The following is a 14,160-nucleotide window of genomic DNA, read 5'->3' on the forward strand; positions in this document are numbered from 1 at the left end:
AAATGCCTTGGTGAGGTGGGCAGTGAGGCAGTCCTTCAGAAAACACAGGCAGGTCAGGTAGCTCTGGATCATCTGAGGCCACATCTGTTTAACTGTGGCCATACTGGGGGGGGGGGGAGTTGAAACTGCCCTGAGCCAGACAGATCAGCCAGGTCACTGTAGTATGTCAGTTGGGTCAGCATTGGCTCACTTGGGGTCACTTTGGGTCATTTGTGCCACCAGAGGCCATTTGGGTTCCTTCCGTGTTGTGCTTCTCATCTTTACTTCACACAAGCTGGTGTGAAGAAACCAGCCAGCTGGGAACTGATCATGGTGGCTACAGACCCTGTGGATCAGTGTGGGGGTCACTTTGGGTCAGTTGGCTTCCTTGTGTGTTGTGCATCTCCTCTTTACCTCGTACAGGCTGGTGTGGGAAAGCCAGCCAGCTGTGAGCTGGTCCGGGTGGCCCTAGATCATGTAGACCAGTCAGTGTGTGGGTTTCAGGGTCTCACAGAGGATGATGACTGTCTACTGTCATATCCCCAGCACCTGCCACTCAGCCCCAAGATGTGGCCGATGCCTTCCCATGGCTGTGTCTCCTGCCTCTCTCTAGCACCAACATGATCTCAAACAGCACGATGGCAGAGCACAGGGTCATGACTGACACTGTTCTGTGTGCATTTTACGCTCCATGCAAACAGAGATACCTACAGTTTGGTAGACAGTGTGTGCCCTCTGAATGGCTGGCTATACCAGGAACATTTCTTGGGATTTTTTTTTTCTTTAGAGGACATCTTACATTGAAAAGACTTTCTTAATTTCTCTCTATATTTATCTCATGTCTGGAAACCAACTTTATTCACAATAGTTGAAAAAAAGCAAGACAATTGTTAATTTTTTAGATATTTTGAATGGAAAACATGGAAGACTGAAATTAACATAAAATATATTGGCTATGACCAATTTTTACTTCAATAAAATAAGGTTAATCTATTCTGTGCTTTACATAAATTTTTTTTAAAAAAGTGCCCGCAAAATTAACAAGTTTTAAAATGATATTGTAACTGACCCCCCAACAGATACATTCCAATGTCCACTGTTCTTAGATATGCTAATTTTGCAAATTGTTAAGCCACTTTGCATTGTGTGCTTAAATTGAAAGCAAATAAGGATCATGCTCCAGCAGCTAGATGTAATTACCCTATTCTCCCATGACATCTGCAGTGGCCATGTCTGAGTCCAGAATCTAGTTAAGCTTTCCTGATTTCACAGTTACTAACTTAGCATCTTGTGTGCTCAGCTTTAATTAATCAGTTTGTGCTCACCCAGACTCTGTTTGTCGTAGGCTGCTAGGGATGCAGTGTCTGCGGGGCTGCCCTGCGCTTCAGAAACTGAAGAGTGTGTAGCAGCTGAGGAACTTGAGGTCAACTGGAATGAAGTCTTTCTCCACTGTTGGCCAAGGGAGCTCTGGAGTACTGAAGGGCCTTGGGTGTCCAAAGGTGTTAAACCTAAAGTTCACATGTCTTACTGCAGAGCCTCTGCCCAGAGGCAGACCACCCTCTGTATCAATCCACACACTGTGCTTAGCATGATTGAGAAATGAGACACACCCATATCTTGAGCAAAGGCCTCCTGAAGGAATGGCCTAAGCCACCAAGAAGCATGACCCTGAAATGCCACAGGGCTAAGTGAGAATGGACAGCATGATAAAGTGTGCATGCATACGTCTCTCTCTCTCTCTCTCTCTCTCTCTCTCTCTCTCTCTCTCTCTCTCTCTCTGTGTGTGTGTGTGTGTGTGTGTGTGTGTGTGTGTGTGTGTGTCTATTTCCTACTATGGTCTGTTATATGCTGGGATTTTTAACCTGTCCTAAAACTAAGATGTTGGCAATGGACAAGAAGGAAAGTCCAAGAATATTCTCGTGTTATTCTTCAGCTTAAGCACATGGCCTCAGCTGTACCCGAACTTACTGCTAGGGTAGGATGAGATCTTGGTCTTTGGGTATGTGTGGCATGTTTCTATGCATGTGTCTGTGGTTCCTTATCAAAGGAGTGTCACAGAGCGAAGGAGAGGTAGGGTTAAGATCTGGAGCTCAAATGTGGAAAAGGCTTGTTCACAATGCTGTATTTAGCAGGGCAGTTTTTGTGACATTTAAAGCATCACTGTGCCTTCATCTGCTACCATGTGCTCTGCTCAGCAGCTGTGTGCTGGTGTCCTGTGCACAGGGTGATTTTGGATAGCAAGTGTGTGACCGATTTGGAAGGTGGTACTATAAGTGTGGGAGCTAGCACAACTCTGCCACAGTGTAGTGTGGAGGATTTGGAGTATCTGTCTATCTGTCTCTGTCTCTGTCTCTGTCTCTGTCTCTCTCTCTCTCTGTCTCTTACTCTCTTTCTCTCTACCTACCTACCTATGTATCTCTGTGTGTGCTTCTGTGTTCATCTCATATGTCTTTTTGTGTATCTCTGTCTCTCTCTCTCTCTCTTTTTCTCTATCAATGTTTTGTGTCTGTATCTCTATATTTCTCTACCTGCCTCTCTGTCTCAGTGTTTCTCTGTGTATGAATCCATGACTATGGCTGTATTTGTATCTTTGTGCTTCTCTCTCTCCTGTGTTTGTTGCTCTCTGTGCAGACAAATGCCTGGTGTGGCTGACCACATGTGTTAGTTGGGGTTTCTATTGCTGTGATAAAACATTATGACCAAAAACAACTCATGGAGGAAATGGTCTATTTGGCTTACCCTTCTACATCATAGTGTATCATTGAAAGGAGTCAGGGCAGGAACTCAAGGCAGGAATCTCGAGGCAGGAATGGAAGCACAAGCCATGAAGGAACACTGCTCTCTGACTTGCTCTTCATGGCTTGCTCAGCTTGCTTTCATATACAATCCAAGACCACATTCCCAGGGATGGCACCATTCTCCCTGTAGGTTGGGCCTGCCCACATCAATCATTAACCAAGAAAATGCCCCATAGATTTGCCCACAGGAAATCTGATGAAGACATTTTTTTTTATTTTCAATTGAGTTTCCTCTTCCCAGGCATCTGTCTGGTTGACAAAAAACTAACAAGTACACATGGCATGGATAATCATTATGTAGACTGAGGTCTGTGCTGTGGAGTACAGCTGTCCATAATCGAATGACTGTGGGCCATTAGCAGGAGGCTGGGGAAGCTCCTCAACCCTTGTTTCTCTTAACAGCCACAGGTTGGCATCTTAACTCATTTTAGGGAGGAAGAAAGGAGGCTAATACAGACTCAGCCAAACCCAGCACTTGGATCAGAGTCAGCGTCAGCATGGGTTTCGGACACTGCACTGTCTACCCCACCACATGCGTGTCCTGAGCAGACCACTGGACACCTGCTGATGTAGAGAGTGCAGGCCTTTTCCCAAGACAGAATTTCACCTTTAGAGGAGATGAATACCTGTGAGAAGTGTGGGGAGCTGTGAGGCAGGGGAGTTCCATGTGAGAGTTAGCACCTCTTAGTCCCAGGCTGGGTGGCTTTGGCTCCAAGTGGCCCGAGTCAAGGCGTATAAGTAATAAAGTCAGTCCCTTGGTGTTGACTTAAAAGTGGATATCTCTCTTTTGAGAATGAAGAAAGGTCACTGAGGAGCATGGTAGGAAGAAATGCTTGGGATTGGGGACTCACTAGTCACTCCCAAGATGGGGCTTTGTGGGCATGAGGGAGCTGTGAACAGCTCTGTCTGGATGTTGATCACTGAGAGTGTGGCCAGGGATAAATGTCAATCTGTACCATGAGTATATGTGTCCTGTGAGTCCTGGAGAGGGCAGGATGTGAGCTTGTGTTTGGAAATATGTCTCTGGGCACAGGGAAAAGTTGGAGTTAAAGAGGAAGCTGAAAGCTGGGTAACCAGTGGCGTGCTTAGAATTCGAAGTTTCCTAACCCAGCAGAAATCCATGTCTTGTCTCAGTCTCCTCTTGAGAAATAAGCTGCCTTTCTGGACATGGCTGCACACTCACCTTCTTGCTGGTCCTGGCTGGGAGTCAGTGATTATCTCCCACTAAGAAAGCTAGCAACTGCCAAGGTCTCTTGAAATCTACTAGCAGCCTGAGATTTCTGGTGTGTTCTTGTTTAATCAAGCATTGGAAGTGTTCTCATGATGGCAAGCTGGCTGTTGCCTGGCAGAGTGGTTCCAGCTTCATTACTGTAGAGGCAGAGAGAAGCATGCTGTGCCTTCAGCCCTTGCACCCCATGGCCAGGGGGGTTGTGGCTTTGGCTCAGAAGCTTCCTGTGAGCCCAACCCTTTACGGTCTTCCAATTCCTCATGTGTGGTTCACTGTTTACTTATGCATACCTGTCACCCTATGTTCAAACCTTGACCTAACCCAAAAGGATCCTTGCATTTTAGTCCTTCCCACACCCCTCAGTGGCTCTAGCTGTCCTCTCTCTGGTCCAGGTTTTCCTAAGTGATGGCTGACTATTAGTTTATCAAAGCCTCTCCTACATTTCTGTACCAGAGCCCAGCAGAATTTGGCTGTGTGGACATAAGCGAACCTGAGTATCACATGTCTAAGATGGGCTGTCTTGGAACCAAGGCTACAGCATCAGCTCTGGGCCCCCAGATTACATGGACACTAACCTTAAAGGCATAGTGTGCTGAGTGATTCTGATCTCTACAAAGCAAGACTACACACACACACACACACACACACACACACACACACCCCTAAAGTTGTTAGTGTGAGGGTTGCTTTATGAGTGCTGCCTTCCTCAGGCAAGTACTTACTAGATAGGAACATTCATCTGTGTTTCTACCATGCTAACTTACTCTGAGATGACTGAACTCTGCCAAATGGTGTCTTCTCAGGGCTGTTTTCAGATTTACCAGGTCCAGGTGGAAGTTTGAGAACCAAGGGTCTGAGCAACAGCTTTGTGGACATAAAGGAGGGTAGGTTGCCCATGTCTAGTGAGATGCATTCATTTGGTGTCTGGGGAAGCCCAGGGAGATGCTTGAACCATTGGAAGCTGCCATTCATAAGCTTTCATGTTCCAGTATATCAGGTGTTGTCGGTGACCAGCCCAACTGTGAAACAGTCCTTGAAGGGAGGGATGAGGATTAAGAAATAATACATACGAAAGATAGAGACATAAAGGATAACACCTAGTGTAACGGATGTAAAAGAAAAAGAGACACAGGATAGCTTCGGGAGGGCTCTGGGTCAGTACCATAGTTGCCTCCAGTTTATTCCTAATGGGTTTTTTATACACCAGCAAGGGGAGAGGCAGAAGACCTCCCCCTCTCCAGGTCAAGGTATAAAGTACAAACAAGTGTAGACTCTTCCTTAATTTTCAAAACACCTGGTAACCATGCCTTACAGCAAAGCTTCTTGTAATTCGGCCTTGAAGTATAAGACACCTGGTAACCATGCCCTTGGCCAAAACATCCTATTATGAAGCCTTGTGGGGCAAAGCAAACTCAGCCTCTGACCCTGAGTCAAGATAGAATAAGGCCTCACTATGGGGTCTCTATGGGCCCCCACAAGGTGTGGTGCATATCCTGTGAGCATATTCACAGACGTGTTAGGGACCTGAAGAATAGCTCAGGTGTGTTGCTGTTAATATAAGGACCCCAAAGACTTCAGGCCGGTCCTCTGCTCCATGGTTAGGCCAGACAAATTTTGTCTCCCGTGCATGCTGTTGGACTCACGGGGCAGTTCAGTCAAAGGTCGATTGTGACACCTGAGTGTGAATCACTGTGCAAAGCAAACATCAGACACCAGAGGAGGCTGCTCCCCAAAGCAGAGGGATAGAAATGTGTGGCTTTGGCATCCACTGGAGACTGCCGCACATGAAAGTGGGGACCCAGTTCAGAAAGAGGAACTCTTGAGTGACATTTTAGGGGCCATGATTAAACATCATGTTAGTGGTGGTGCTCAAGAAACAGCCCCGTTCTGAATTTGTAAACTGAGATCAGCTCTAAAGGCCTCTGCAGTTTGTCATTTGATTTCTGTTTTCTTCCCCGTGGTTTGTATTTCTGAAAAAGACCATGTGAAACTTGGGCTGGAGGCATAAAAAGACTCAGGCAAAATGCGACATGGTTGAGGTGGTAAGGGGTCTCTGAATGAGATGGGCTCCCACACATGTGGTTCATTGGGCCCCAGGGGCTTCACCACGATAAAACCAAACTGCTGAGAACTGGATACAGCTCTGCACTGTGCACGGGATTTTGGCAGTTTTCCCAGAGTGCCTGTGCATTCAAGTCAGGTGTTTGTGTTCTCTGGGTTTCATTTAATCCTCCAGTGACATCACCTGCACAAAGGTCTTAGAACGCAGTGATCTTCTGTGATTTTTTTTTTATCACGAATTCAGCTTCAAGCATCTTTCCTGTACTGCTGCCCTTGAGTGAGACCCACGTGAAGGAATCCTCAAGGAATGTTTAGTCATGTCCCTTCCTAGTGAGAGGACAGCTTCCACTATCAATTCCAACATAAGACCTTGCTTCTGTGGGAAGAGCTTTCTCCTGGTGACCTGCCTTGACACGGTTTGTGATTGACAGCTCATGTGTTCTTGTTTTGCTGAGTACAGCATGGTCCCATGAGTCAGCCTGTGGGACATTTGCAGAGGTCTACTCTAGGCCCACCTGTAAGGGGTCAACAGTCACTACTGAATCCAGACATACTGTGGAACTGCCTCCCCTCTCCTGAGGGGCAGGATCTATCCTGGCCCTGGATAGGGTTGGTTTAAATACAATTTAAACATGAAATTATAAGCGTGAGATATTTGAATTGTCCCAAATCAGAAAGAACCAACATTAGTGCCTCACTAATGACTGTTCAAGGAGAGAAAACCTTCTCACTTATGTCTCCAAGCTCAGCAAGTCAGAATCCTCTTATTGTTTTTGTTGTTGTTGTTCTGGGAAGCATAGAAGGCTAGGAACATTGTCTCACTAATGTGTGAACTGCAGCCCAGTGCTTTCTATACTCAACCGGGGCCAATCTCTGACCAGAGAGATCGTGCCTCTGTCACAGCCCATCCTACACTCTGCCCACCGGTAGGGCACAGCTATGAGGGCTTGGTTTGTGCAGCACACCGATGGGAAACCCAGAGCCTACCATCTGCCCAGGAGGCAGATATTCCTTCCCTTCTGCCCCAGGGAAGCCATTCACCGTTTCCTGATTCAATGGCACTGGGTCACAGAGACATAATTTGTTTGTTCATGTATCTGTGTGTCCCATGTGTGTGGAGGTCAGAGTTCAGCTGTCAATCTTCAGATGCCATCTAGACAGGTCTCTTAGTCAGCTGAAGCTTGCTAATTAGTCAAGATTATCTGGCCAGTGAGGTCCAGAGATCTGCCTGTGTCCACCCCCTCCCCAGTGTTGGGATTACAGTCATGGACCACCATGCCTGGTTGTTTTTTCTTGGGTTCTAGGAATTGAACTCAGGTACTCAAGCTTGTGTGGTAAGCACTGTACCAATTGAACTACTACAATCCAAATCACATAAAACTCAAAGTGTTGCTTCATTTACTTCTAGGGGCTGATGTTCGACCTTGGGAGCTCCACTATGTCCTTGGTGGCCTGGTGTGTCTGTTTTCCCATCAGATTCCCCACTCTCATTCCCACGTTATATCTTGCTGTCCACATGCCAATATGCCTTCTTTAACATACTTGCCACTTTTTAATGTTCTGATGAATTTAAAACCAGTTTGACGAAGAGCATCTTGTACATATAGTAGTACATCTTCTTCAAGCTCATTCGAATTGAGGATAGATGGGGAGATGGAAACCTACATCCCCATCTACTTCAGGTGCTTTCCTTTTGAGTTGGGAGCAATGGCCTGAATTGTGTGTGCATCTCTACATCCATAAACCCAAGAAGCTTATAAGGAAGTCAAAGATCTCTGAAAGTTGATGTATCAATCCCTTTGCTATTGCAGTGAGAAAATACCATGACCGAGGCAACTTATAAAACAAAGTGTTTAATTTGGCTTCTGGTTTCAGTGGGTCAGTCTGTCATGGTGGAGGGAAGGTATGGCAGCAGGGACAACTGAGAGCTCACATTTTTTTCACAAAACCACGAGGCAGAGAGGGAACCATGGGCATGGCATCAGGCTTTGGAAAGCTCAAAACCCATGCCCAATAACACACTTCCTTCAACAAGGCCACACCTCCTAATCCTTCTCAAACAGTTCCACCAACTGGGGACCAAATGTTAAAACATCTGAGCATATGGGGGCCATTCTCATTCAAACCACCACAGCTGTGTTGCCAGAGGTGACGATGCAGTACTGCCTCTCTGTGACTGTGGCGTTGTGTTCTGCTATCCTCTGTTCTGCTGGCCCTGGTGGGAGCTCTCCAAGGTCTCAGCTGGATTCTCCTAGGAGGAGGATGACTGACAGTTTGTGCATGTTGCTCTCTGAGGCTCTAGGTAACCCTAGGCATTTCTGAGTATTAGCTGTTGGAGTGGCTTTGTCCCCTAGATGGAGCCGTGTGCCCGCGTTGCAAGGCAGAGACCACAGAGGTTCTGCACACACTGGGGTAAGAGAACAAGTATGTAATCTGCTCTGGCTTGGTGTGGAAAACCCTTCACTATCTGCACAGTGGCCGTGAGCCAGGATCGGCTTTCTTGTGGGGACTACTCACTACTCAGAGGCACAGGGACGCAGAGATACACGCCGTCGTTAGCTCAAAGCAGGGGCAACATCAGTTTAGAGTGTGATGTGTCTCAAGGTCATGGCTCCTGTGGTAGAAAATCAATACAGTGGCTCCTGAAGAACCGAGGGCAACTCTTAGAGGTATCAGGAAAAACGTACAATGCCTTAGAGCTTTCATAGAGTGAAATTTTTGGCACTTTAATTTCTGGCAAAAAAAAAATTCACTTATTATCTTGTAAACACAAACTCTCAAAGGACAGCTTGAGGCTTGTCACACTTTACTCAAGCTGGGGGTGGGAGGAAAGGCATAGAGTTGAGCTCAGGGGAGGAAGGCTGCATCTGTGGAGGCATTTGCTGTGACAGTGCCAGTTGGGGTCCCCAGGAGATGAAGGCGGAAGCACGAGCAGCTCTGTGGACTCACATCGAGGCAGGGGCTGGATACAGAAGCAAACCTGCATCTTCATCACAGCACTTGACAGTGTATATTAAGAAATGAAATTCAGAAAGAAGCAAAGTCATGAGAATTCTGAAAGGCCTGACAACAGCTTGCTGAAGGATCACCATTCCAGGATCTTGAAAGACGTGGAACTACTTCCCGCATTAACAAAGTGGGGTTGGGACATGGCAAATAGATGTCCATCATGTGCCTGAGAAGATCTGGTATCTGGGGATCTGTGGGGGCTGAAGCCACGGTGGCACCAGCGTGACAGCTTACCTGCTGATGGGACAGGTGAGGAAGAATCTAGTGAGTGGCATTGCTGGTGCCTCGGGGTGATGCCCCCTGTGGAAAGTCAGCGCTACACCTTGTGGGTGAAACTGATCTCCAGGGAGTGACGGTTAACGGAGATGCCCGATTCATGCTGGAGAGAAGTGGCGGGCAGCGGGAATACCACAGTAGGGCAGGTAAGACCCTCGGATGACTGGGACCAGCTTATGTGGGTGTACATCAGGTGTGAGTGGAGAGACATTTAGGTGTGTTGGGTTGCAAATGGTAAGCTAAGCAAACCTCCACAAGGCGCAGATTCCCTGTGATTTGGGTACCAAGAGGAAGAAAAGTGCCTCTAAGCCTCTCTTCCGAAAGCTGCAGTAGAGAACGGGACACTTAGAAACCTGTGACTGCCCCTGTGACAGGCTGGATGAGCGAAGTATAGAGGAAGAACGCCTACGTTCAGCTGGAGAAGAGCCGTTTGCAGTGTCGTTACTGGTGTTAGGTATCAGTGTCTGTGCAGTCCAGGAGGCTTCCTGGAGGAAGGAGCCAGCCCATGAACATCTTTGAGCACAGGATCCCATTGCTCTTTGGGTGACCATGTGAAGGCTCAGTCCTGCTGGTGTTCAGTTCCTGAGAAAAGACTCAGCACTCTGTCCCTTCATTCTGCTTCCTCACACAGCCCTGTGGAGGGACGAGGTTCTTGCTCTGTGAGTAGAGTGTCAGTGCTAAAGGGCCTCCCTGATGTGGTGGACCTGTCACTCATACAAATGAAGGACATGTGCAGGACTGCATAGGACAGATAGACAGACAAGGTCCATGGACTGGACTCTTTCCCCAGACACTATTCCATCAAACTCTGATTGCCATATTCATGTGGCAAACCAATCCTCACTCAGCCTGTACCTTAACTGCACCACACTTGGGTGTTTGCAGCTGGAGGACTGCACACAATTCATGGTGAGGGGAGAGGATAGTTCACAGCAAAGGGAGAGGACATAGCTCACAATAGGGTCACAGGACATAGTTCATGGTGAGGGCACAGGACAGCTCACATCAAAGACCAGAACAGAGTTCCGAGTGAGGAGCTAGAACACAGTTCATAGTGAACAGACAGGACAGCTCAGCTCACAGGGACAGATGGATCACTCAAAGTTTGAGTGTGTACAGCATGAGTTCACACTAGGCAGAGTGCCTCATGCATGTTTGTGAAAATCTCAAAAGTTCCTCAGCAGGTAAAGAAAGATGGCCTTGTGGCAGAGAAACATCCAGAGGCGGCAGCTCTTTGGGTGTCTGAACTTGTATGTTCCACCTCAGAGTTTCTTTATGTATATATTTATTATTTTATGGATTGCACTAAAATTCTTGGTGCTTCATGCAATACAAACTTGTTGCACAGCTACCAATCACAGTGATGAATGCTGGTGAGCTTCTGGGTCAGAACTGTGTCTCTGTGCATGTGGCTTGTCTGCTCTGGCTGTGAGACTTGTGTGTAAACTATCTGAGTATTTGACTTGCAAATGTGCGGTCGATTCAAGTTTACATTATCATGTCAGGTAGACTAGGTAGTGCTCTGCTATGGTTTTCTGTCTCTTGTGTAAATGTCCTTTTAGCAGTAAATAAATGCTGTGTAATTGTTAAGCTGCTTCCTGAGTGATAGTTCTGTGACTTTGACACTCAGGGCTTACCCCCTTGCAGACTGTGATCTTTTGAGATTTCAGAATGCAGGATTTTGGTTGCCGGGATCATGGCCTCCGATTCCGGAACTACCAGGCGGGTCATGTTGCTAATCTCCCTTTCCTGATCTGGCTCTGGGCCTCAGCACTTAGTCTCTAGCTCAAGTAGACTCTGGTTATCATGTCATGTCACTAAAAAGCAACAGCAGTCGGGTGGGGTGTCCACAGTACTGCACCCTGCATCTCCCTGCCTGCCTGTGCCACAGCCGACCCTTTCCATCACCATGCAATGCGAGCCTGGTCCAGCTGCCTTGTCGATGTTTCCCTGGCCTGCATTACAACTCAGTGATGAACTTTACCTCATCTTTACAACCCCCTTGGGTGCCACCTCTGCTTCCCTCCTAAAAGTTCTCCCTCCTACCCTTCCTTTTCATCCCTGTGTCTGCGGCCAGCTCTTCTCCATGATCCTGTCCTTCAGGGTCACCAGTGGCCTTCTGTATAAAACCAGAGTGGGTTCTGGAGTGGATCACTGTCCACTTGTTTGACGTTCCTTGACCTCCACACCCTCCTGTGCTCCACTCTTTTCTGGTTGTTTCTTGCTGCTCAGCCTCCAGCTCCCCGAGGGTCTTGATCTCCACGTTTGTATACAGTCGCTCTCTCCACCTCGCTGTCATCGCTGGAGAGGTGAGTCCCATGTCAGGGCTTTAAATGTCACTGTTAATCTCTGCCCAGCCCTTGCTCCAAGCTCCTCTTTCTACATGCTCCTCTCTAATTCCTCGGGGTGCGTGGGAGGCAGGCCACACTCAGCTGGCCCAAGCTGGAGCCTGCTTTGGGTCCCCTGCTGCTCTCCCTCGGGCTTGGTGACTGAGCACAGTTAGCTCTGCATCCCAGAGCCCACGCCTTGCCCACCCACAAATCCTCCTGGGTCTAGTTTAGAACACATCATAGGCTAAGTCCCACCTGCCTACTCTGGCAGCGTGCAGCCGTGCATCTCTCACTAGGATCTCCCAGTTTCTGCCTCCTGCGGGTCATTCTCTTCTCTTCAGCCCTTCCTTTTCGCAACCAGCAACAGCTCCAAGAGTCCTTTGAACACACGGCATGTCTCCCATCACTCCTAAGAGCCAAATGTATCAGTGTCCTCTTTTCCCTCTCAGGAAAGACAAAACCGTCTTAGAATCCTAGGACTCAGTATGGTGCCTGCTGAACTTCCAGCTAGCTGCCTTCCCTGGTGCTGTGCTCAGTGACTGAGACTCTCTCTTCCCCCGAAGTGTCAGGGCAGTTTAACCGCAGGGCTTCTTCAGAACTTAACACCTTTCTCAGCAAGGCCTTGGAATACCTGCTCCACAAGAGCCCTAGTTCTAGTCCAGCTACTGTGTGTTTTGTTACCCCTGGCATTATTTCCTACATGACTTTATTCAGCATTTACCCACTGCTTTTTGCTCGGTTTCCTAGCTTTGTTAATTTATACTCTGATGCAATATCCACTTATTAATTGGCAACATCAGTAGTACTTAGTAATAATTTTGCATTTTATGCTGTCAATAAAAACTTTAGTATGTAATAGTTTCGATAAGTCATTTAGCTTTCCTATTTGAAAGTACAACTATCTTTATTACATAGCTCCCATTTAAAATTTGCAAATGTAAAACAAAATGCAATGTACACTCTGCATAGATGAATCAGTCATATAAGATGACTGATATATTTCATATTAGTTTCTTTCTGAAAACCCAGGGTTGGCCTTAGAAAAGGTGTTAGGTTGGTACAGAGTATGATCATAGTACTCACAGAATGTAACTGGTATGGACAGTTATTAGTCTCACATATAAGAGAATCACCCAGGCCTCTGATAAGGATTTTCAGAGTAAAAATACAGAATGTGGAGGGATCTGCCCTCGTATGATCTCACTTACTGTTCTCTGATAAGCTCAATAGGGTCAGCCAAGCCCAGCTCATCCTCTGAGTTTTCCCAGTTGGAACACTGGACTTGACTTCCTGGTGCACACTCAAAGGCTACTTCCTATTTTTTTCCTCTGTACACTGGCATCCCTGTTTCTAAGGGAACAAGAGCGGTCTCGATGTGGAGGTCAGCTACGTGAGTCAGTATGCACAAAGCTTAGTTTGTTCTGAGCGTGCATCAATTTTAAATTTATTTTCACTTGTCAGGTTCAAATTGCAATGTGCAATTGTTTTTCAATGTGTTTTGAAAGATGGGTGCACTGTGAAATGTCTGGTCTGTAAATATCAACATGGATTGCTTATGTATTTACTGTTTTTATGTGATGAGAACATCAGATTTACTCTCTATGAACCAAGGCATGCTGTATATCATAGCTAATCTCTTGAACATACTCCTCCTAATAGGAGCTTTATGCACCCTTGATAGACATCAGCCCGTCCCCACCCACTGCTGACAACCACCTGCGGCTCCTCCTGAGAGTCCCTTTTTCAGATATCCCTCTCTAAAGAGATGTGTGTGCCTGTTGATGTCTGACCTCCTCAGCGTGTGCCACACACACAGATTCCCACACTAAATAAATAAACACCAACTTTTAACAAAGAAAGCACTCGGTAAACACCCACTGCAAGGGGGGAGTGAGATGCCCACGTATTCTGCAGGCTGGGATTTCTGCAGGTCTGAGTGTCGGATAGCGGGCTTGTGGGCAAACACCCAGACTTCACAGGGCTTGGGGCAGAGTTATTTTAGAGTGGAGAAAAGTACGAAACTTTTTTTTTTCTGGTTCAAAATAGTTAAGGAGGGGTGAGTGGGGAATGCTAGGAATGTGCTATTTGATTTTATTGAAGATTTTTCTATTAAAAAAAAAATCCTGAAAAGCGGGCCAGCAGTGAAGCGCTGTCCATTCAGCACTCATTAGCGGCAAATAGAATAAAGTCGGGCTGTTATTAAAAGAACATTATTTTTGAAGCATAATGTGAGTTTAATTACCTCTATTTTCCAACTGCTGTCATTTTGTCCATTTCCCATGCAGTCTTTAATTCGGCATGATGGAATCTGTACGTTTCCTCTGGGACCTTTTTCTATGAAGAGGGACGTGACTAAGGTGTGCGTCTTACATGCGTCCAGTTTGCTCTTTTGAATTTCTGCCCTAAATCCTCCTCCCAGACCCCGGCTATGTGTGTTGTTCTGCAGCTATAGATGTATGGTAGAGAAGGGGTGATTCAG

General features: G+C 46.8%; 1 protein-coding gene across 3 annotated transcripts in view; it reads left to right on the forward strand.

Annotated features, from left to right (window-relative positions):
* Positions 1 to 14,160, forward strand: part of Dlgap2 (DLG associated protein 2) — a 742,630-nt gene that overhangs the window by 257,084 nt on the left and 471,386 nt on the right. The gene's annotated exons all lie outside the window — the stretch shown is intronic.

Source organism: Peromyscus leucopus, chromosome 17 (genome assembly GCF_004664715.2).
Source record: "Peromyscus leucopus breed LL Stock chromosome 17, UCI_PerLeu_2.1, whole genome shotgun sequence".
Classification (NCBI taxonomy): Eukaryota; Metazoa; Chordata; class Mammalia; order Rodentia; family Cricetidae; genus Peromyscus; species Peromyscus leucopus.